The sequence below is a fragment of the Rhinoraja longicauda genome, chromosome 7 (assembly GCF_053455715.1).
Source record: "Rhinoraja longicauda isolate Sanriku21f chromosome 7, sRhiLon1.1, whole genome shotgun sequence".
NCBI lineage: Eukaryota > Metazoa > Chordata > Chondrichthyes > Rajiformes > Arhynchobatidae > Rhinoraja > Rhinoraja longicauda.
Genome location: NC_135959.1, coordinates 36169485 through 36191665, shown reverse-complemented (window position 1 = coordinate 36191665; position 22181 = coordinate 36169485).

Here is a 22181-nt window from a genome sequence, read left to right as displayed (position 1 = left end):
CAGCTGTGAAGGGTGAGTGTTTAATACATTTAAATAAAAGTTCAACCCCAATAAAGTAAATAGGTGTAGAACTGCAGATGCCGGTATACACCAAAGATAGACACAAAGTATTGGAGTAACTCACGGGTCAGGCAGCATCGCTGGAGAAAAATAATGTGTGACGTTTTGGGTCGGGAACCTTCTTCAGACTAAAATAAATACAAAATAAATACCTACGGCCCAAAGGGGAACATACTACAAACTCTGACCCTTGATGTTGAGCCTGTAACACACAGTGGATTGGAGCCACAAATGACATGGAAGCAATTCACTGCATGGGTATACACAGGTGGTCAGAGAATAGCATGTCCACTCCATCCAATAGTTCCACCTTATTTTCCCTCACTTCACAGCCAACTTTTTACGCAATTGTACTGTGTATCTATGAGGAGTGTGCATTAAGGTGCATCTCACTCCCAATGGTGAGCAAGTGAGTTCTACAGGCAGCTACTGCTGGGAAAGATACAGTTAAAGTTTTTTCAATGACTCAGGCCAAGTGTAACCCGAATGCTTTGTTTTGAAACAAACTACTTCATTTTGTTTTGGCAAGTTATCCGAGTAGACACCAGCATTCAAAGCTGTCCCCATTTAGTGCACTGAAAATTTGAGCTCCCGTTTTGAGGCAAAAGTTGGCATTCAACATCATCTTAAATGGCTAAATCTAATTAACGGCTTCCTCCCTTCGATTTTTCCCTCTACTTCCCTCTACTGCCAATATCACATAATGCTGCCAATGTGCGTCATGCCCAGTTTCAACAAAATTGAATTATAAATGAAAATATCCACAGTCTGTAATATATTTTAGTTTCATTATCAGAAACATACCTGTGTTCAACCTTTACAATAGAAATTCACGCTTAAAATGTAAATATTTTACTCATATTCTCATATAATTACTAATGCTCTAAATCTAATTAAAAAAAACTTTCATCTAGCCAGCTATTCAACCATGACAGGCACATTATCAAAATACATGGTATTGCACTCAGAAATACTGAGATGTCCAGAATTTCCAAGAGCGGCTAAACTAATCCAACAAATGAAATGGTGAAGGATATAGATTGAAGATGGTTGATAAAAATAACAAAAGTGATCTTTGTTTTCACTCAACGAGTGGTTAAACTCTGAACTACCCTGCCAGGGTAGCGATGTTGGCAGATTTAATGGTGGCATTCAAAAGGCAGTTGGAAACATAAAGGGCAGTGAGCTGAGAGGAGGGAAGTTCAATTTATTTTGCATATAGCAGGCATGGAATTGATAGATCAAATGGCCTCTTTCCATGCTGTATCCTTTCTGTGATTGTTTGAAGACCTTCTCATCCCACTCTTATTCCTTTACTTCAGATATTCCCTTGAGCTTTTCTTATTTTTCATCTACATACTGTCACATTTTATTGTTCAAAAATGTAACTTAGCAGTCTTATGTGCACATTAGCAAGATCCAGCTGCTACTCACCACCATCTTGCTCAGCCATGGTCTCTAAGTTTTCACATTACCCATCTGATTCTCAAACTGGATGAGTAAAAATGTCCTCCAGATAGAAACTGAAAAGCGCAAACACATTTAAATTCACTTTCATCACGGTTACCTCTCAATAATCATCTGCATCTGAAGTAGTCTGCTTCCACATTGGTGCCATACTTAATCTCAGGTTGAACTTCAGAATGCCTATCCATAGATTCACAAAAGACAAACTACTTCCATCATTATAACATCACCCGACTCTGCCTTGAAACTTTAACACTAACATAGAACAGAGCAGTACAGCACAGGAACAGGCCCATCAGCTCACAATGTTCATGTCGAACATGATGCGAAGTTAAACTGATCTCCTTTGCTTGTTCATGATCAATATTGCTCAATTCCATGCATTCCCATGTGCCTATCTAAAGCCTCTTGGTTATGCTTCATACAGCATGGAAACAAGCCCTTCAGCCCAACTTGTCCATGCCAACCAAGACGCCTCATTTGGCTAGTCCCGTTTTCTTGTGTTTGGCCCATCTCTAAATCTTTGTTAAACGCTCTTAAATCTTTCTTAAACCCTCTAAATATTTTCTATCTATGTACTCATTTATGTGTCTTGTAAATACTGTTATAGTACCTGCTTCCTCTGGTAACTCATTCCATATACCAAAAGCTCATCACAGCACATCAGCTCGTCAACTGACGGTTCTCTCTCACATATTTGCTTTGGTTGGATTTTACTATTTCCATGTACTTCTGACCTGCCAGCCATTCTTCTTGAACTTAATGACACCCAAATATCTGCAGCAATGGTGTCAACTATCATATTAGTCCCTGTTCACTAGTTTTGGTTCCAGTTCCCCTTACCACTGTGCTCATCAACATAGTTCCCTGTTAAATAATGTCTCCTATTAAAAATAAATTCTCACCACTTAAAATATTCTTTGGCCCTTCCCCCACTATATATTGCTGTAAGTTCCTAAAACCATATCATTCTGTAAGATAGCAGTGCTTCTTTAATCATGGCTTATTTTATCTCCTTATTTTTATGTGGTTGTATTATTGGAGACCTTAAAGTTCCTTGATCACACTCTTTAGAATTTTCTCCACAAATATCTTTGCCTCACTTCCTCTCTTCATTCTTTAATAACTCTTTACAACCTGTTAACAAAAAGGTAACAGGTTTCTGTTACATGTTCTTTGTGTGCGATGCTCTCTTTATTCAATACTGTATTATTCTTATGAAGATAGTAGTACTACATAAATGCAAGTTGCTGAGAATTGGTGTAACTATTGAAAGAATGGTTGATTCTATAATCCTGACTCATGATAGTACACATGTTTAGCATTAATTCATTTGAAATGAGAAATTTAGAGATGGACTAAAATGGGTTTACTTGATGGAAGACTGCACCTGCTTTCTTCTATTGTCTCAAAACTAAAGCTCCAAAAGCCAATAAAGTAATTGCATTTGGGAAAATTGCAAAACTATTCCTGATAGTAACCATGGTGATAGAAATGTTACGAAGATAGGATTTAAATGGACAAAGCTTGCTTCATGGCTTTGGTGAAATTCTAAGTGGTAGACATTAAAAGAGCTTCTGTCTTCTGAGAGAGTGAACATCAAGAGGCAAGCATTCTTTTTCAACAGTGATCTCTTTTCGGTGTGCTGGTCAATACTTCACCAGATTACTAACAACCAAGGACTCTTCTCGGTGATTGAAAGATTCATGACCATAAACTTAATTCGTATGTAAGCACGAGCTATAGAATATCTATTCAGTAATGTACTAAATAGTGTAATCAAGTGATCCTAAGATTTATTCGACATCTCACACTATGTTAATACACAAAGGTGATTCATCTGTAGCAAGAGTGGGCCAATAATCAAATTGTTATGTCCTTTATACCTATTTATGAATAGCTATTGTTTTGATATATGATAATGTTGATTCAAATGGTAATCTGAACTGTATCTGATTATAAAGCCTTTGATAAAAGACTTTTGTTAAAACTACACTTCACACTTGTTGGAAGAAGCACATTGTGTCAGTGTGCAAACATCAATGTGCCCCATTATTACAATGTGCTTGAGAGTCTTGCATGTGAAAATATTTACTGGATGAAAATACATTCTGTGATAATTCTTATGGCAACTGATTTTATTAATAATTATAATATAGATATTCAATAATAACCTGGATAGTCATTATAAAATCATTATAAAATTAAAGAATTAAGCAGAATAGAAAGGATCATTTAGACACTTTGTGCATCAAGCAGTATGCTTGCGAAAAACATGACCTAATTTCCTTGCTTTTCCCCATTGTCCTGCATTTTATTTTATGTTCACTATTTCCTTTCGAAATTCCATTTGGTTCCGCAAATCCACAATCATATTCTACATCTTTTACGTGGCTCTTTATTTAACTGTCTTAAAGCAGTGTTCTCTGATTACAGACATTCAGCCAGTTGGTGAGAAACAGACTCTGGGTCAATCCCTACCTCTTCATCCTGTTGTGGAAGACAGAAAAAAATGGACTCTATTCCCATCATCACTATACCAATGCTAACCATAATCTTTATTGCACTTCTGTAAATCCACAGGCCAATTCGATTGAGAGTCTAACATCATTTGAGGTGGCTCACAGTCGAAAGTCAGACCTATTGTTTTCTGAGGCAGAGGGCACACTATCTAAAAAAACGTTCTACACCTGCAGGAAAATTAGTGGAAGCTATGATGAAATATGTAAACATTTGGAAATGACCATTTCTCTCTGTGATTTCAGACATGTTGGTGGTCAAGTGCAGAGGACAAATGATCCCTGCCACATAGAGGGGTCCAAGACAACATTAAGACAGATTGTTAAATGGATAAGGAAGAAGTTTGCATTTAAAGAAAATGCTTCAAATGCATTGTCGTAGAACTAGGATTGTGGCTGATCCCAGGAAGAACCATGTGCTGCTTTAGATTTCTTTAGCATTCACCTCCCCAGCACAGAATGATTCTAGTGGTCTGTAAACTCAAAGCAGCAAGGACATGATTATGTTTATTAAGGATGTGACCAAGATCACTGAACATATTATCACATGAAGATAGATACAAAATGCTGGAGTAACTCAACAGGACAGGCAGCATCTCTGGAGAGAATGAATGGGTGACGTTTTGGGTCAAGACCTTTTTTCAGACTCACATGACTTCCCTCAACCACAAACATTTTGGGCTGGAACCTGATCTATTCTTCTATGTTCAATGGAAAGGACTGGATGGAGATACATATTTTTCACTGAGTTGGCCATGAATATTTTGAATTCTCCATCCAAGAGGCCTAAGGGGATTTAGCTTAGTCACGCAGTATATTAAAGTCAATTGATTTTTAAATATCAATGGAATCAAATCTATGGCAATTGTGTTGGAAAGTGAATCTGAGGTAGAAGATAGCAATGATCCTGTTGAAAAGCAGAGTTGGTATCATGGGCTCATTGGTCTTTTCTGCTTCTATATTTTACATTCTAGACCCACATTCTACCTTTTCTGATACAAACCCATCACTCAAACAACAATTGCTTTCATAATTCCTGCCTACAATTCTTCTGTCTCACCACATGCTATCTGTTATTTTAAGCATCACTGCTATCTTGTAGCTTCCGCACACTACAAGCCGTTCAGCTATGCAGACATATCAGACATATCGCCCAGACCTGTTCCGAGGCTCTCACCTAACACACCTACGTCTCGTTTGTGGGTCGTAGGATGGAAATCGGCACCAGCCAAACCAATTCAGCATGGGACAAGCCCATATCCAGTGGCCTGAAAAACAAGATTTCTGGACATTATTAATGCAAGTATTACTGCAATGATAAAAAGGTTTTGTGTTGGAACATTAAATGTTTATATCCATCCTTCTAAGCTCAGCCCACAGTCTCTTCTGATTTACAAGCTACTGTGTAACCCTGTAAATCAAACTAACCCTTCTTCTCACCATCACAAATCATAATTTTGACCAACACTTTTAAAGATCTAATCTGTGGAGAGTGTATAATGGAAACAAGTAGGTTGAAGTTAGTATTATAGAGACAGCATAATATCAAAAGAATAAAGAAGCAAATATAAAAGAGAGAAAGATATAATGAGAACAGGGTAGTAGGTGTACTATATTGGGAGCTGTGTAATGTGGAAAGATTTGTATGGAAAGTGTAATAGGGTTGGTATAATTGGACCGGTATAATCAAAACGAGGACAACAATCTCAAATGATATAATTAAATCCCTCATTCCCAGTGCTGTTATGAAAATCTCCTCTGCTCAGTCTCCAAGTCCTTGACATACTTTGCAAAAAAATGATATCCAGTATTGAACATCATAATCAATCTGAGGCCTAACCAGTGATTTATGAAGACTTACCAAGGATCCCTAACTGTAATATCCTGTGGCTCTATTTATGAAGACAAGTCTTTCTATTCCCACACCTTATTTAAATGTAGTCCATCTGGCCACTTTGTTACTTCAGGAGAATAATAAAATAATTTTAGCATTAAGAAAGTTTGAAAGAATAGCTGTGAATATCACAAGAAATCACAGTAGAGCAGCCAGTGAGCATATTATTAAGATAAAATGAATCCGGTCCTGAAGCAAAAAAAAAAGAATGATGAATATTTAACGCCTGGTAATTCACAGAAGATAGAGAGCTGGGATGTGCAAATTAGAAGGATGCAAAAATTTAACCCATGCAATATTTTATATCCAATTTCTGTTAAAACCAAACATGAACAGAACACTGCTTTATATGTTTTGCTAATGCAGGGTGTTTTGACACCCTAAGCAAAGCAGCAATTCCTTTGCTTATACAAGTACAAATGGTCGACTGTCCAATACTTCCAGAGTCACTTTCAGAGGCCCAAAGGATTTGAGAAGCAAATGTTGAAAGCAGCTGTCACCTTCACTGGTTATCAGCAAGCAACCTACAGCAGAATCTGTTTCTAAATGAGCTTTCAATGCCTGATAGAGGTCAAGAACTGTTTGCTTTGAGAAGTGAAATCTCTAAAAATGTTGGTTGAGCTTCAAGTTACGAGCATGTGAACAGAATTGGTATACCTGCACAGGAAAAATATTGTTTTCTCCTTTGTTAACTTCCCATAGTTTTCAGTGTTTCAAACTGAAAAAAAATGTTTTTTCTTATATTATGTCCAATTAAACACAATGTATAATTTTGATTAACATCTATAAATCTTTTGAAGCCAGAATTAAAAGTTACAGAAACAGCTAATAATTTTATTTGTTGCAAAGTCAATCTCGATTATTTTGTTTTTACTATTTTAACAAGAATAATGCTGTGTCATTATAAAGAGTGAATAGAATTTCCTTTGAAAATTGTGACAGAAGTCATCTTCAAAGCATAATAATGACACAAAGCTAACATGTACAAAATGGAATATGGCCCTTATCAAGATATTCAAAACAATAAACACATCTATGTGTTCTAATGATTGCTCAGTAAGAAAACATCAAAACCCCTCCTCCCATGAGCAAATAAAAGGTTATTGTTAGCTGTATGAGTGCAGGTAACTTTGCAGGGAAACATAGCAGGGAAGAAATTAAGGTTATTCTTATTAATCTGTGAATAACTTCCCCCAAAATAAAACTCTTTGTGTACATTTTTGATATAGAGTAAGTGTCATTGGTACAGTAACTTTCCCTAATATGACTATCCAACTGAAAAGATCCACCCATGATGCAATAATACTTCACCTTACATGTACATCTCAGAAATTTTAACATGATAATTGAAAACAGGAGTAGGCTATACAGAACTGAAATCTGCTCAGCCATTAAATAAGATTCTTGCTGTGCTGATTGCAATTTAACCTGCACACTACAGTCTAGCTGTAATTGCCTCTCAAGCCTTAGTTTATCGGTAATCTATTTTCCTCCTTTCAAGACCTCTCAAGATCTTAATATTTCTATCAAGTTACTTCTCACTCTTATAAGCAGATACAAGCCTAGCATGTTCATCCTTTCCTCATAAGGCAACTCACTGACTCCAAGTATTCATCAAATAAACATTATTTGAATTGCCTTCAATGCAATGGCATTGGGGTTTTAAAAAAAGATCAATATTGTACATGTGTGGCCTCAAATACCATACATAATGATATCTGATCTTCCAACTTTTGTATTCAATTCCCCAAGCAATAAACTATGACATTTTGTTAGCATTCATGCCTAATCAGTGTGCTGTATACTTGCCCTTTGTGAATCATGCAATAAGATATCCAGATCCCTTGGGATATCACGGCTGTGCAATCTCACCATTGAGGCAACATGTTCCTTTTTATTTATCTTTTCTCTGAACAAGGATGATATCACATTTTCCTACAATATATTCAATTGTCAGATCCTTACCCACAACCTTAACCTATCTATTTTCCTTTATAGGCTTCTTATGTTATTTTCACAATTTATTTTCCTACACATCTTTATGCCTTCATCAAAGTTAGTAATAATACCTTTGACATCTTCACCTAAGTAATTTATAAAGTCATAGAGTTACAAAGCACGGAAGTAGTCTCTTCAACCCAATTCATACATTGGAACTGAAGTTAGACACAAACTGCTGGAGTAACTCAGCGGGACAGGCAGCATCTCCAGAGCGAAGGAATGGGTGACATTTTGGATCGAGACACTTCTTCAGGCTGAGAGTCAGGAAAGGGGGAGATACAGAGATAAGGAAGTGTAAGGTGTGAAAACAAGACATCAAGGGAGGTGAAGCTAAAAAAGGAAAATGGAGAATAGATCATTGTTAGCTAGGAGAAGGTAACCACAGAGCAAACAGAGATAAAGTGTAATCAGACTGGTTGGAGAACTGGGAAGGGGGAGGGATGGAAAGAGAGGGAAAGCAAGGTTTACTTGAAGTTAGAAGTCAATATTCATACTGCTAAAGTGTAAGCTGCTCAAGCAAAATATGAGGTGCTGTTCCTCCAATTTGCACTGGGCCTCACTCTGACAACGGCGGAGGCCCAGGACAGAAAGGTCAGTGTGGGAATGGGAGGGGGTTAAAGTGTTTAGCAACCAGGAGATCTGGTAGGTTTAGGTGGACTGAGCGGAGGTGTTAAGCGAAAAGATTGCCGAGCCTGCGCTTGGTATCACTGATATATAGGAGTCCGCCACTGGAGCAGCGGATACAGTAGATGAGGTTGGAGGAGGTGCAAGTGAACCTCTGCCTTACCTGAAAAGACTGTCGGGGACCATGGACAGAGTTGAGGGAGGTGGTATAGGAACTGGTGTTGCATCTCCTGCAGTTGCAGCGGAAAGTACCTGGGGAGGGGGTTGGTTGGCAAAGGATGATTTATCCAGGGATTTACAGAGGGAACGGTCTCTACAAAGCAGAAAGGGGTGGTGATTAACTTAAACTCAATGTGACAACCAGCATCAGCTGGAGGAACCCAGTGATTCAGGCAACAACTGTTGAGGCAGGTACAATAACAACATTTAAAAGATACTTGGACAGGTACATGGATAAGAAAGGTTTCGAGGGATATGGACCAAATGCGAGCAAATGGGATTAGCTTAGATGTGGTACCTTGGTCAGCATGGACAAGTTAGCCGAAAGGGTCTGTTTCTATGCTGCATGACCCTATGACTCAAATAATTGGTTTAGGTGGGAAGGGATGAGTTAACCAGGGAGTTGCGAGGGAACGGTCTCTGTAGAAAGCGGAAAAGGGTGGAGATGAGAAGATGTGGCTAGTTGTGGGATCCTGTTGGAGGAGGCAAAAATGTTGGAGGATTATGTGCTGTATGCGACGGCTGATGGGGTGAAAGGTGAGGACTAGGGAGACTCTGTCCCTGTTGTGACTGCAGGGAGGGGGAGCACGAGCGTAGTTGTGGGATATCAAGGAGACAGATTGCAACCAAGGTTTATAACTGTGCCAAACCTATTCTCCTGCCATTTGTCAATACCCCTCTGCATGGATACATACTCAGGTGCCTGTCTCAATATAGTTTAAATGTCACCATTGTACCTATGGATATAGCTTCCTCTGGCAACTTGCTCCATATATGCATAATCCTCTGCGTGAGAAATAGCCCTTCAGAACTCTTTTAAAACTTTATGCTCTCACTTTAAACCTATGCCCTTTAGTTCTCGACTGCTCTCCCCTGGGGAAAAATGCTGTGACTGTTCACCTTATTTAAGCCTCATGATTTTGTACACTTTATAAGGACACTCAGTTCCAGGGGAAAACAAGATCCCAGCCAAATCAGCCTCTTCTTATAACTCAAGTCCTGTGGTCCCAGTAAAACCCTGGTGAATCTATTCCACACTCTCTTCAGGTTCACAACATCCTTCCAATGGAAGGTTGATCGGAGATGCACACAGTACTCACAATGTAGCCTCACCAATATCCTCCCAACATCTGTACTCTATCCCCCCTAACAGTGAAGGCAAGCATGCTGAGCAGCTTCTTCACCAACCTGCATCACCACTTTCAGAGAACTGGGTGCCTGTACCATTTTTTCTCTGCCCAACACCAACTATCCAGGGCTCTACCATTTTCTCTGCAAATCCTGCCCTAGTTTGAATTTCCAAATGTAACACCTTGTGGTTGTCAGAGTTAAATGTAAATATATAAGTTGTAAAATATTAGGGCCTTAAAAAGCAATTATTTTTGCATACCACTCATTACATCTCACCAACCAAAATGGACCCATCTTCTCTATGTTCCTATTAGCCAGGCATCCTCCATCCACACCAAAGTGTTATCCTCTGCACCTTTTATGTTTACAAATTTTCTTTGATGGGACAACTTATCAAATGTCTTTTGGAAATTCATGCACAGTGAAACCACTAATGTTCCTCGATCCATATCGCATGTTATTGCATTATTTTAAACATGAAATCACTTTCACCACTCTTGCCACATTTCCTTTACTTTTTCTAAATATCCTACTCTAGTTAATTAACATTTTTCTCTAGACAGATGTAAAGATAGCTGACCTATAATTTACTGCTTTAATTTCCATTTTTAAATAAATAAATCACGTATGATTTTCTAATTTTATGTAACCTTGAAAATTAAATAAATGCATCACATTCATCATTTATTTTACACTATAAGGATGCAATCCATCAGGACCTGAAGATAAGTCTTCTCAAAATTCAAGAATTTGTTCAGTATCACTGTCCTTGTGTTTGTTATTTCCCTAAGATTTCCTCTTCCTTCTAATTGCTCATTTACAGTTACTTCTTGAATAATATTTGCATCCTCTATAGCAATAATAACGTTTTATTGAGCTGAATCGCTTGTTTCCCATTATTAATTTTTCTTTTTTGCATTGCTGGCTAACTTGAACTCATAATTGTAAGCAGTTCCTCCCACAGCTATTCTCTGAGTTCACCCTGAAATGGTCCAGTGAGGCTCTCAGAGCACACAACCCAGAAATCTTGTTAAATATTTATTTAACTTGTATGTTGCTATGTTTTCTGCAGCTTGGCAGGGAACCTTGTGGCATCCATACTGCCAATCCATCTGAGTATCTTCTTGATCTCAAACAGCATATTCTTGAGACATCCAGTGAAAATAGGCCAGTCCTCCTCAGTCCCATCTCATAAAACAAGCCCCTCGTTCCAGGAATCAAGTACAATTTGAGAAGGTAAAATCGGAAGTGTCAGTATTGCAGTTGAACAAAGGGGACTATGTTGGCATGAGGAAGGAGCTGGCCAAAGTTGACTGGTAAGAGACCCCAGCAGGGATGATGGTGGAAGACAATGGCAGGTGTTTCTGTGAATAATCCAGAAGATGCAGGATCATTTCATTCCAAAGAGGAAGAAAGATTCTGAGGCGAATAAGAGGCAACCGTGGCTGACAAGAGAAGTCGAGGACAGTATAAATATAAGAGAAGACGTATAACATAGCAAAGATGAGCGAGAAGCCAGAGGATTGGGCAACTTTTAAAGATCAACAGAAGGTAACTAAAAAGGCAATACGGGGAGAAAAGATTAAGTATGAAGGCAAGCTAGCCAAGAATATAAAGGAGGATAGTAAGGTATTAAGTATGTGAAGAGGAAAAAATAGTTAAGACAAATGTGGGTCGGGTCCCTCGATGACAGAAATGGGTGAATTTATTATGGGGAACAAGGAGATGGCAGATGAGTTGAACAAGTACTTTAGTTCAGTCTTCACTAAGGAAAACACAAACAATCTCCCAGATGTACTCGGGGACAGAGGACCTGGGGTGATGGAGGAACTGAAGAAAATTCACATTAGTAAGGAAATGGTGTTGATGTAGACTGATGGGACTGAAGGCTGATAAATCCTCAGGGCCTGACGGTCTGCATCCCAGGGTACTCAAGGAGGTGGCTCTAGAAATCGTGGACGCATTGGTGATCATTTTCCAATGTTCTATAGATTCTGGATCAGTTCCTGTGGATTGGAGCATTGCTAATGTGATCCCACTTTTCAAGAAAGGAGGGAGGGAGAAAGCAGGGAATTATAGACCAGGTAGCCTGTCATTGGTGGTGGGGAAGATGCTGGAGTTGATTATCAAACAAGTAATAGCGGCGCATTTGGATAGCAGTAACAGGATCGGTCCAAGTCAGCATGGATTTACGAAGGGGAAATCATGCTTGACAAATCTTCTGGAATTTTTTGAGGATGTAACAAGTAAAATGGACAAGGGATGTGGAGCCAGTGGATGTGGTGTAACTGAACTTTCAGAAAGCCTTTGATAAGGTCCCACGAAGGAGACTAGTGGGCAAAATTAGAGCACATGGTAATGGGGGTAGGGTATTGACATGGATAGAATATTGGTTGGCAGACAGGAAACAAAGAGTTGGATTAACGGGTCACTTTCAGAATGGCAGGCTGTGACTAATGTTGTGCTGCAAGGCTCGGTGCTGGGGCCACAGCTATTTACAATATACATTAATGATTTAGATGAAGGAATTAAAAGTAACATTAGCAAATTTGCAGATTTGCAGTGTGAACTGTGAAAAAGATGCTATGAGGATGCAGAGTGACTTGGACAGGTTGGGTGAGTGGGCAGATGTAAGGCAGATGCAGTATAATGTAGATAAATGTGAGGTTATCCACTTTGGTGGCAAAAACAGGAAGGCAGATTATTATCTGAATAGTGTCAGGTTAGGAAAAGGGGAAGTACAACGAGAACTAGGTGTCCTAGTACATCAGTTACTGAAAGTAAGCATACAGGTACAGCAGGAGTGAAGAAAGCTAATGGCATGTTGGCCTTCATAACGAGAGGAGTTGAGTGTAGGAGCAAAAAGGTCCTTCCGCAGTTGTACAGGGCCCTGGTGAGACCACATGCGGAGTATTGTGTGCAGTTTTGGTCTCCGAATTTGAGGAAGGACATTGTTGCTATTGAGGGAGTGCAGCGTAGGTTCACAAGGTTAGTTCCCAGGATGGCGGGACAGTCATATGATGAAAGAATGGAGCGACTGGGCTTGTATTGGGCGGCACGGTGGCGCAGCGGTAGAGTTGCTGCTTTACAGCGAATGCAGCGCTGGAGACTCAGGTTTGATCCTGACTACGGGTGCTGCACTGTAAGGAGTTTGTACGTTCTCCCCGTGACCTGCGTGGGTTTTCTCCGAGATCTTCGGTTTCCTCCCACACTCCAAAGACGTACAGGTATGTAGGTTAATTGGCTGGGTAAATGTAAAAATTGTCCCTAGTGGGTGTAGGATAGTGTTAATGTACGGGGATCGCTGGGCGGCATGGACTTGGTGGGCCGAAAAAGCCTGTTTCCGGCTGTATATATATGATATGATATGATATGATATGGAATTTAGAAGGATTAGATGGGATCTTATAGAAATATAACATTATTAAGGGATTGGACATGCTAGATGCAGGAATCATATTCCCGATGTTGGGGGAGTCCAGAAACAGGGGCCACAGTTTAAGAATAAGGGGTAGGCCATTTAGAACTGAGATGAGGAAAAACTTTTTCACACAATTGTGAATTTGTGGAATTCTCTGCCTCAGAAGGCAGTGGAGGCCGATTCAATGGATGCATTCAAAAGAGAGTTAGATAGAGCTCTTAGGTCTAGCGGAATCAAGGGGTATGGGGAGCAGGAAGGACGGGGATGATCAGCCACGAACACATTGAATGGCAGTGCTGGCTCGAAGGGACGAATGGCCTACTCCTGCACTTATTGTCTATGTATCTATGAATCTATGTACCTTTCTTAAAGTGTAGACACCAAAAGTATGCTCAGTGCTACAAATTTGATTTCAACAAAAGCCTGCAAGTCTCAAATGAGCTTCCTCAAACAGAGATGCTAATGCCCTTGCAACAAAGGCCAACATACCACTTGTCCATTTATTTTGTTTTACTATTTTATTCATAAAATCTCAGCTTTCTCCTTCTTCCCTTAATGAACACTATCTAATGCCAACTTCTTGAACACTATTTAACTGGAATACAGTAAAATTCCAATAGCCAGGCACCCTCGTGAATTTGGTGGTGCAGGTTTGCCAGAATCTCTAGATGTTACTCCTATTAATACCACAACCTACTTTTCAATCACTTTCTTTAGATATTACACAAGTAGTACATCGCATTTTTCAGTTATCTAGGTGAATGTAAAGAGAGAGCGGAAAATAAAGTCTATTAAGTTTTAAGGAACCACAGGATAAAAGGCCATGATGTGTTTTAGAAAAACAGGACCTAGATGACTTTAAAAAGAGAATGGGAAACATCATCCAATGAACAAATGCTGAACTATTGAGATTTCAGAACAATTAGATAGCACAACTTTATTATTTGCATCTTTTGAAAATATTTCAGAAAATCATCAATAAACTTGATAAGAAGGTAAATAATGTTAATGAAAAACAGTGGTTCGATTACACCTTTAACGTAGGTTAAGCTCCCTCCCCCTTTTATAGTCATGGAGTCATAGGTTCATACAGCGTGGAAACAGGCCCTCTGGCCCAAATTGCCCAGACCGGCCAACATGACCCATCAACACTAGTCCCAACTGCCTGCGTTTAACCCATCTATATACTAAAATTCTCGTTTGTTTGTTTGTTTGTTCCTGAACGACAGCCAAAACAGTACACGATAAAGCAACAAATTTAGGCCCACCTTACTCACCGTCATCCCTTTGGTGCTAATGGAAGAAGTTTCATTGAAATTGCTGTTATATTTTTTAAGTTATTCATATTTAAAAGTTTAAATCTATCTCCTAGGGAGGAAGAGGAAGGAGGGGGGGGGAGGGGGGAGGAGGGAGGGGCGATAAGGGGGGGTTGAGTGGGATGGAGTGGGGGGAGGGGAAGGGGAGGGGAGGGGGAGGGGAGGGGAAGGGGGAGGGGTGGAGGGGGTGGGGAGGGGGAGGGAGGGGAAATAGGGGGGATAAGGGGAGGTTGAGGAGGATGGAGTGGGGGTTGGGGAAGGGGGAGAGGGGGAGGGGAATGGAGGAGGGGAAGGGGAGGAGGGGGGGAGATAAAGGGGGTTGAGGGGGATGGAATGGGGGGGAAGGGTGGATGGGGAGGGGGATGGGAGGGGGAGGGGGGAGGGGGGAGGGGAGGGGAAAGGGGGAGGGGAGGGGGAGGAGGGAGTGGTTGGAGGGAGGGGGAGGGGTGGGAATGGGAGAGAGGAAGGGAGGGGGAAGGTGGAGGGGAGGGGAGGGGAAGGAGGAGGGGATGGGGGAGGGAGGGAGGGAGGGAGGGAGGGTGGAAAGGGGGGGTTGGAGTGGGGGTGGGAGAGGGGAGGAGAGAGTGGGGGAGCTGAGGGTGCTGCATCATTGCAGGAGAGGTTGGGGCCCAACGGGTCCACTTGGTCTAGTATCCCTCTAAACCTGTCCTATTCATGTACTAAATGTCTCTTAAATGTTGCAATAGTATCTGTCTCAACTTCCTCCTCCAGCAGCTCATTCCATACCACCCTTTGCATGAAAATGTTACCTCTCAGGTTCCGATTAAATCTTTCCCCTTTTCTGAATCTTTTCTGTATTGCCCTTTCTTTAACTGCACCTTTATAAATATATTGTTCTCTTTAACTTCAGATCTTTTGATATTGCAGCTATTCCTTGATGTGTGAGCATTTGATATATGAATATTCACTTTCATTCATTAACTGATTCTGATTTGTTGCTATTACTGCTGTCATGCTCCATGCAGAGGAACAAATTGTACCACTATTTTTACCATGGTCAAATTGTGGCCAGTTTTTTTAAAGTTGGAAACTTTTGCTTAACCTTTTCTTTTTCAAGATCATATCCTTTCTTTGTAAATCACGGACAGGTTGTGTAGATTTAATAGTTTTACATCTAAAGTCCAATTGTGGGCCCACACTGGAGAGTTCAAAATATTGGGCATATTCAATTAATAATTGACAAGCAGCAGCAAGGATTTAACATCAGCTTCTGCACTCGGAGAAACCTTGCCAGTATTAAGTCAGTGGGGAAGGGTCTTGAGATGATTGAGGGCAAGTTAAAAGTCAAGAGTGTTAATTGTTACTAGACAACCCGTGGACCCGTTGGGTTCCCTTTGTGCAGCAAGATGAGATTTTTAGTAATATACTAGAACAAGTGTGCCCGTTCAAAGCGGGCCCTTTGGGCCCGTCCCCACACCTCCCATTTTCTCCTCCCCCAGCCCCACTCTTACTCTCCCCACACCCTCCCCTTGGGCGGTGAGGTAGTGGTGGAGGGAGGGAGGTGTTGAGGATGGACCCGGGGGGGGGGGGGAATAGCGGGGAGATGTTCTCCCGGGTGTGGGAGAGAGGAGAGAAGCAGGGGGGGAGAGGAGAGGTGAGCCGGTGATCGCGGGCTGGCGCCGCTAACGGCTTCCATTTTTTTGTTGCGAGTGAGGAGATTCCGCGCATGCGTGCTGAGCACAGAGTGAGGAGATTCCGCGCATGCGTACTGAGCACTGCCTCACCGCAGCGCCCTCTATCGAAACCTCAATAAGGGGGGGGGCATTGCATTAAAACCTGTGTAACTTAAAAAATATGCGACAGAATTAAATAAAAAAATCATTTTCCAGCATTGGCCCGCGTGGTGATTAAGGCGGTACAAAAATCGTGGCGCTACGGTTCACCGTTTTGCCGTATTCAGCCGACATCAGTGGAATATATATACAACGCTACAAGATCTGAGTTTTAGTAGTATATAGATAGATATTATTGAGTGGGCAAACTTTAACTTGAAGAAAATTTGAGCATGTCCTTAGCTGCCATATCAACCGCATATTGTTGAAAGAGTCGTCCACCTCTCAAAAGGTGGTTTAATTCATTATCACGATTCATGATCCTATAGGCATAATATCGCATTGCTGTCAATTTCTTACTGTAACTCATTTGGAGTTGGTGATGCTATCCATCATCTCCAAGAGGAAAGAAAAGGACATATTGAAAACTATCATACGACCTATGAGACACTGAAATGATTTGCAGGCCTCCTCCTCTTTCTTTCAAGAAAATGTGCCGTGATCTCGCCTCAGGTTCATTATTGTTTGGTATTATGACGCCAACTTTATTGGCAATTTGTGCGTTAAATCACCTTTCATGTTCAAAAGCTGGCCGACGATCTGGATCAATGACGATTGATGCCTCTGGTAAATCTCTAATTCTTTCCTTTGCCATTTCAAGTGAAGTAATGTAAGGGTTGTTTTGTCTTATCAAGTTTTCAAGCATTTCAACAATTTCCCTTTGAATACCAGCAATTTGCAGTATACCCATTCGCAATTCAATGCTATCTTGGGGGTTCATAAAATAGATCTGCAAGAATTGACTTTGCTGGTCTAGGTCAGGCATCAACGAACCAAGGTAATGATGAATCTGGCCTTGAATGATCACTGAAGGATTCCATCCATTCCTTGGTGGCTCCACTTCCTTGGCACCGAATGATGTCAGTTGAAAGAGACAGTTGCATTGTCTAAGTTGTATTGTCTAATATACTTTCGGAAATCGATTGCTTGTGGTGTGTCACTTGTATACAGATTCATGAGTTCATCAGGGAGTGCCCGCAGAGGAGCAATGTTCACCTTACCCTTCATGCAGCAAAAGTTGGCGGTTTCTCCAGAGAAACGATATGCTCGACACTGAGGGCAAACCTTGGTCATTTCACCAACATCAGCAGAAAGATTTCTCCTTGTGAATCGTGTATTTCATCTTGTTGTATCTCTGGCCCGCTGTTCAGCCAGTCTTTCAGTTCTTTCATCTCCCATCTCTTCATTCCTTCTGTTTTGCGCTGTTTCTCGGAGATCCTTGAGACATTCAGTTCTTTCTTGTTGCGTCTCTTCATTCCTTCTGTTTAGCGTTCTTTCTCGGAGATCCTCGAGACGCACAGTTCTTTCTTGTTGCGTCTCTTTTTCCCTTCTGCTCCTTACTGCTTCTTGACGTCTCTTTGCGTCATTCCTTGACCATCCTGCAACTCGTTTGGTCCCTCTTCTTGGCAATATGTCTAAAAGAGATTGATATTTATCAGGATGCAGATATTTATAAACTTCTAAACACAATTTTATTTATTAATGAACAATGAAGTATTAGATCAAAATGACGATGTTTATTTTCTGATTAAAAATAAATCTCACCTTTATCGTTTTGGCTGTATTTTGGAAACATTCTTTCTCGGAGATCCTCGAGACGTTCAGTTATTTCAAATTCCGTCTCTTCATTCTTTCTGGGCACGCCGCCGCTGGGCCCGGCAACACTCCTCCAACTGCACACTCGCGGATACCGGGCCCGGCAACCCTCCCCCAACTGTGCAGGCGCGGCTGCTATAGGGAAGTGGGAGTGCACTGCACAGGCGCGACTGCCAGATTGAAACTTGTCCCATTCACAGTATAAAGTTTATTAAAGTTTTTAAAGATGTGAGTTTTAATTAAATGTGAGTTTATTAAAGTTTATCAAGATGTGAGTTTTAATTATATATATATATATATATATATATATATATATATATATATATATATATATATATATATATATATATATATATATATATATAGATATGTACTAACAACAGAACAGTAAAATTTTTACAAGTGTTCCGTGGAGTGGGGGTGGCAAGTGTTTGGAGAAAATGGATGGTTTGAGGCATGAGTTGGGATCAGAATTGTTTCACAGTGATCACAGGGAGTCCAAATCTGTGGATTCACAATGTCATCTTATGGTCACCCGAGAACTTCGGGTCACCCTAATGTTACCCCTGGACTGAAAACTTCTCACTTGGGGATAGGCACACGGTTAGGGTGAAGGAGTGCTAGAGATTTAAAGTGTAAAAAGGAAAATATGAGAAACACTATGCTGGAAGGTTCACGTTATGCCAGAGATGGATTTTTTGTTTCTGTTACATGGGCATCTCCTACAGACCCATCAAGTTTCTTCAAGCATACATTGACCTCCTCTGGCCATATTGTGCCTTATGCTGTGATTTGGCACTGAGATATAAATCATGATTTTATTATTGATACTTTGTTCCCACGAATACCATTTATATTTCATTGACCATAGACAATAGACAATAGGTGCAGGAGGAGGCCATTCAGCACTTCGAGCCAGCACTGCCATTCAATGTGATCATTCACAATCAGTACCCCATTCCTGTCTTCTCCCCATACCCCCTGACCACTATCGTAAAGAGCTCTATCTAGCTCTCTCTTGAAAGCATCCAGAGAATTGGCCTCCACTGCCTTCTGAGGCAGATAATTCCACAGATTTACAACTGTCTGAGTGAAAAAGATTTTCCTCATCTCCGTTCTAAATGGCCTACCCCTTATTCTTAAACTGTGGCCCCTGGTTCTGGACTCCCCCAACTTTGGGAACATGTTTCCTGCCTCTAACGTGTGCAATCCCTTAATAATCTTATATGTTTCAATCAGATCCCCTCTCATCCTTCTAAATTCCAGTGTATACAAGCCTAGTCGCTCCAGTCTTTCAACATATGACAGTCCCGCCATTCCGGGAATTAACCTAGTGAACCTACGCTGCACTTCCTCAATGGCAAGAATGTCCTTCCTCAAATTTGGAGACCAAAACTGCACACAGTACTGCAGGTGCGGTCTCACTGGGGCCCTGTACAACTGCAGAAGGACCTCTTTGCTCCTATACTCAACTCCTCCTGTCATAAAGGCCAACATGCCATTAGCTTTCTTCACTGCCTGCTTTACATGCATGCTAACTTTAAGTGACTGATGAACATGGACAACTAGATGTCTTTGTACTTCTCCATTTCCTACCTTGACACCATTCAGACAATAATCTGCCTTCCTGTTCTTACCACCAAAGTGGATAACCTCACATTTATCTACATTAAACTGCATCTGCTATTCATCTGCCCACTCAAACAACCTGTCCAAGTCACCCTGCATCCTCATAGCATTTTCGTCACAGTTCCCAATGCCACCCAGCTTTGTGTCATCTGCAAATTTGTTCATGTTACTTTTAATCCCTTCATCTAAGTCAGTAATGTATATTGCAAATAGCTGTGGTCCCAGCACCGAGCCTTGCGGTACCCCGCACGTCACTGCCTGCCATTCTGAAAGGGACCCGTTAATCGCTACTCTTTGTTTCCCGTCTGCCAATCAATTTTCTATCCATGTCAGCACCCTACCCCCAATACCATGTGCTCTAATCTTGCCTACTAATCTCCTATGTGGGACCTTATCAAAGGCTTTCTGAAAGTTCAGGTACACTACATCCAGTGGCTCTCCCTTGTCCATTTTCCTAGTTACATCCTCAAAAAATTCCTGAAGATTAGTCAAGCATGATTTCCCCTTCGTAAATCCATGCTGGCTCGGAACGATCCTGTTACTGCTATCCAAATGTTCCGCAATTTCCTCTTTTATAATTGACTCCAGCATCTTCCCTACCACTGATGTCAGGCTAACTGGTCTATAATTTCCTGTTTTCTCTCTCCCACCTTTCTTAAAAAGTGGGATAACATTAGCTACCCTCCAATCCACAGGAACTGAACCTGAATCTATAGAACTTTGGAAAATGATCACCAATGCGTTCACGATTTCTAGAGCCACTTCCTTAAGTACTCTGGGATGCAGACCATCAGGCCCTGGGTATTTATCAGCCTTCAGCCCATCAGTCTACCCATCACCATTTCCTGCCTAATGTGAATTTCCTTCAGTTCCTCCGTTACCCTAGGACCTCTGTCCACTAGTACATCTGGGAGATTGTTTGTGTCTTCCTTAGTGAAGTCAGATCCAAAGTACCTGTTCAACTCGTCAGCCATTTCCTTGTTCCCCATAATAAATTCACCTGCTTCTGTCTTCAAAGGACCCACATTTGTCTTAACTATTTTCTTCCTCTTCACATACCTAAAGAAGCTTTTACTATCCTCCTTTAGATTTTTGGCTAGCTTACCTTCATACCTCATCTTTTCTCCCTGTATTGCCTTTTTAGTTATCTTCTGTTGCTCTTTAAAAGAGTCCCAATCCTCTGGCTTCCCGCTCATCTTTGCTATGTTATACCTCTTCTCTTTTATTTTTATGCTGTCCTTGACTTCCCTTGTCAGCCACGGTCACCTCTTACACCCCTTAGAATCTTTCTTCCTCTTTGGAATGAACTGATCCTGCACCTTCTGTATTATTCCCAGAAATACCTGACATTGTTGTTCCATCGTCCTCCCTGCTAGGGTCTCTTTCCAGTCAACTCTGGCCAGCTCCTCTCTCATGCCTCCATAGTCCCCCTTGCTCAACTGCAATACTGACACTTGCGATTTTCCCTTATCCCTCTTAATTTGTAGATTAAAACATCATATAATGATCACTACCTCCTAATGGTTCTTTTACCTTGAGTTCCCTTTATCAAATCCGGTTCATTACACAACACTAAATCCAGAATTGCCTTCTCCCTGGTAGGCTCCAGTAAAAACTGCTCTAAGAATCCATCTTGGAGGCCCTCCACAAACTCCCTTTCTTGGGGTCCATTACCAAGCTGATTTTCCCAGTCTACCTGCATGTTGAAGTCTCCCATAACCACTGTAGCATTACCTTTGCGACATGCCAATTTTAACTCTTGATTCAACTTGCACCCAATATCCAGGCTACTGTTTGGGGGCCTGTAGATAACTCCCAATAGGGTTTTTTTACCCTTACAATTCCTCAGTTCTGTCCATACTGATTCTACATCTCCTGATTCTATGTCACCGCTTGCAAGGGACTGAATATCATTCCTTACCAACAGAGCGACCCCACCCCCTCTGCTCACCTGTCTGTCTTTTCGATAGGTCGTATATCCCTGAATATTCAGCTCCCAGTCCTGGTCCTCTTGCAGCCATGTCTCTGTAATTCCCACAACATCATACTTGCCAATATCTAACTGAGCCTCAAGCTCATCCACTTTATTTTTTCCTTTGGTTCCAGCCTGTAGCAGGGTCCCGATCCAAAACGCTGCCTATCCGTGTTCTTCAGAGATGCTGCCTGACCTGCTGAGTTACTCTAGCACTTTACGGCATCACTCGCTGGCTGAGGGTTGTTAGAAATAAGAACCATTGTAGTACTCTCTCTATTGCACACAACTCTATGCAATAGATAACCGTTGAACTCTTGTTTCTCCACAATAACCCATAAGAGGCCAGCTAATCTGACAAAGGTGGATTTTAAATAATTTAGTAATTCACCAGTACAATGGATTAATCATGCTATGACTTCTCTAATATAATCCATTACTGGATGGAAAGAGTACATTACTTAAAGAACACAGTTGCT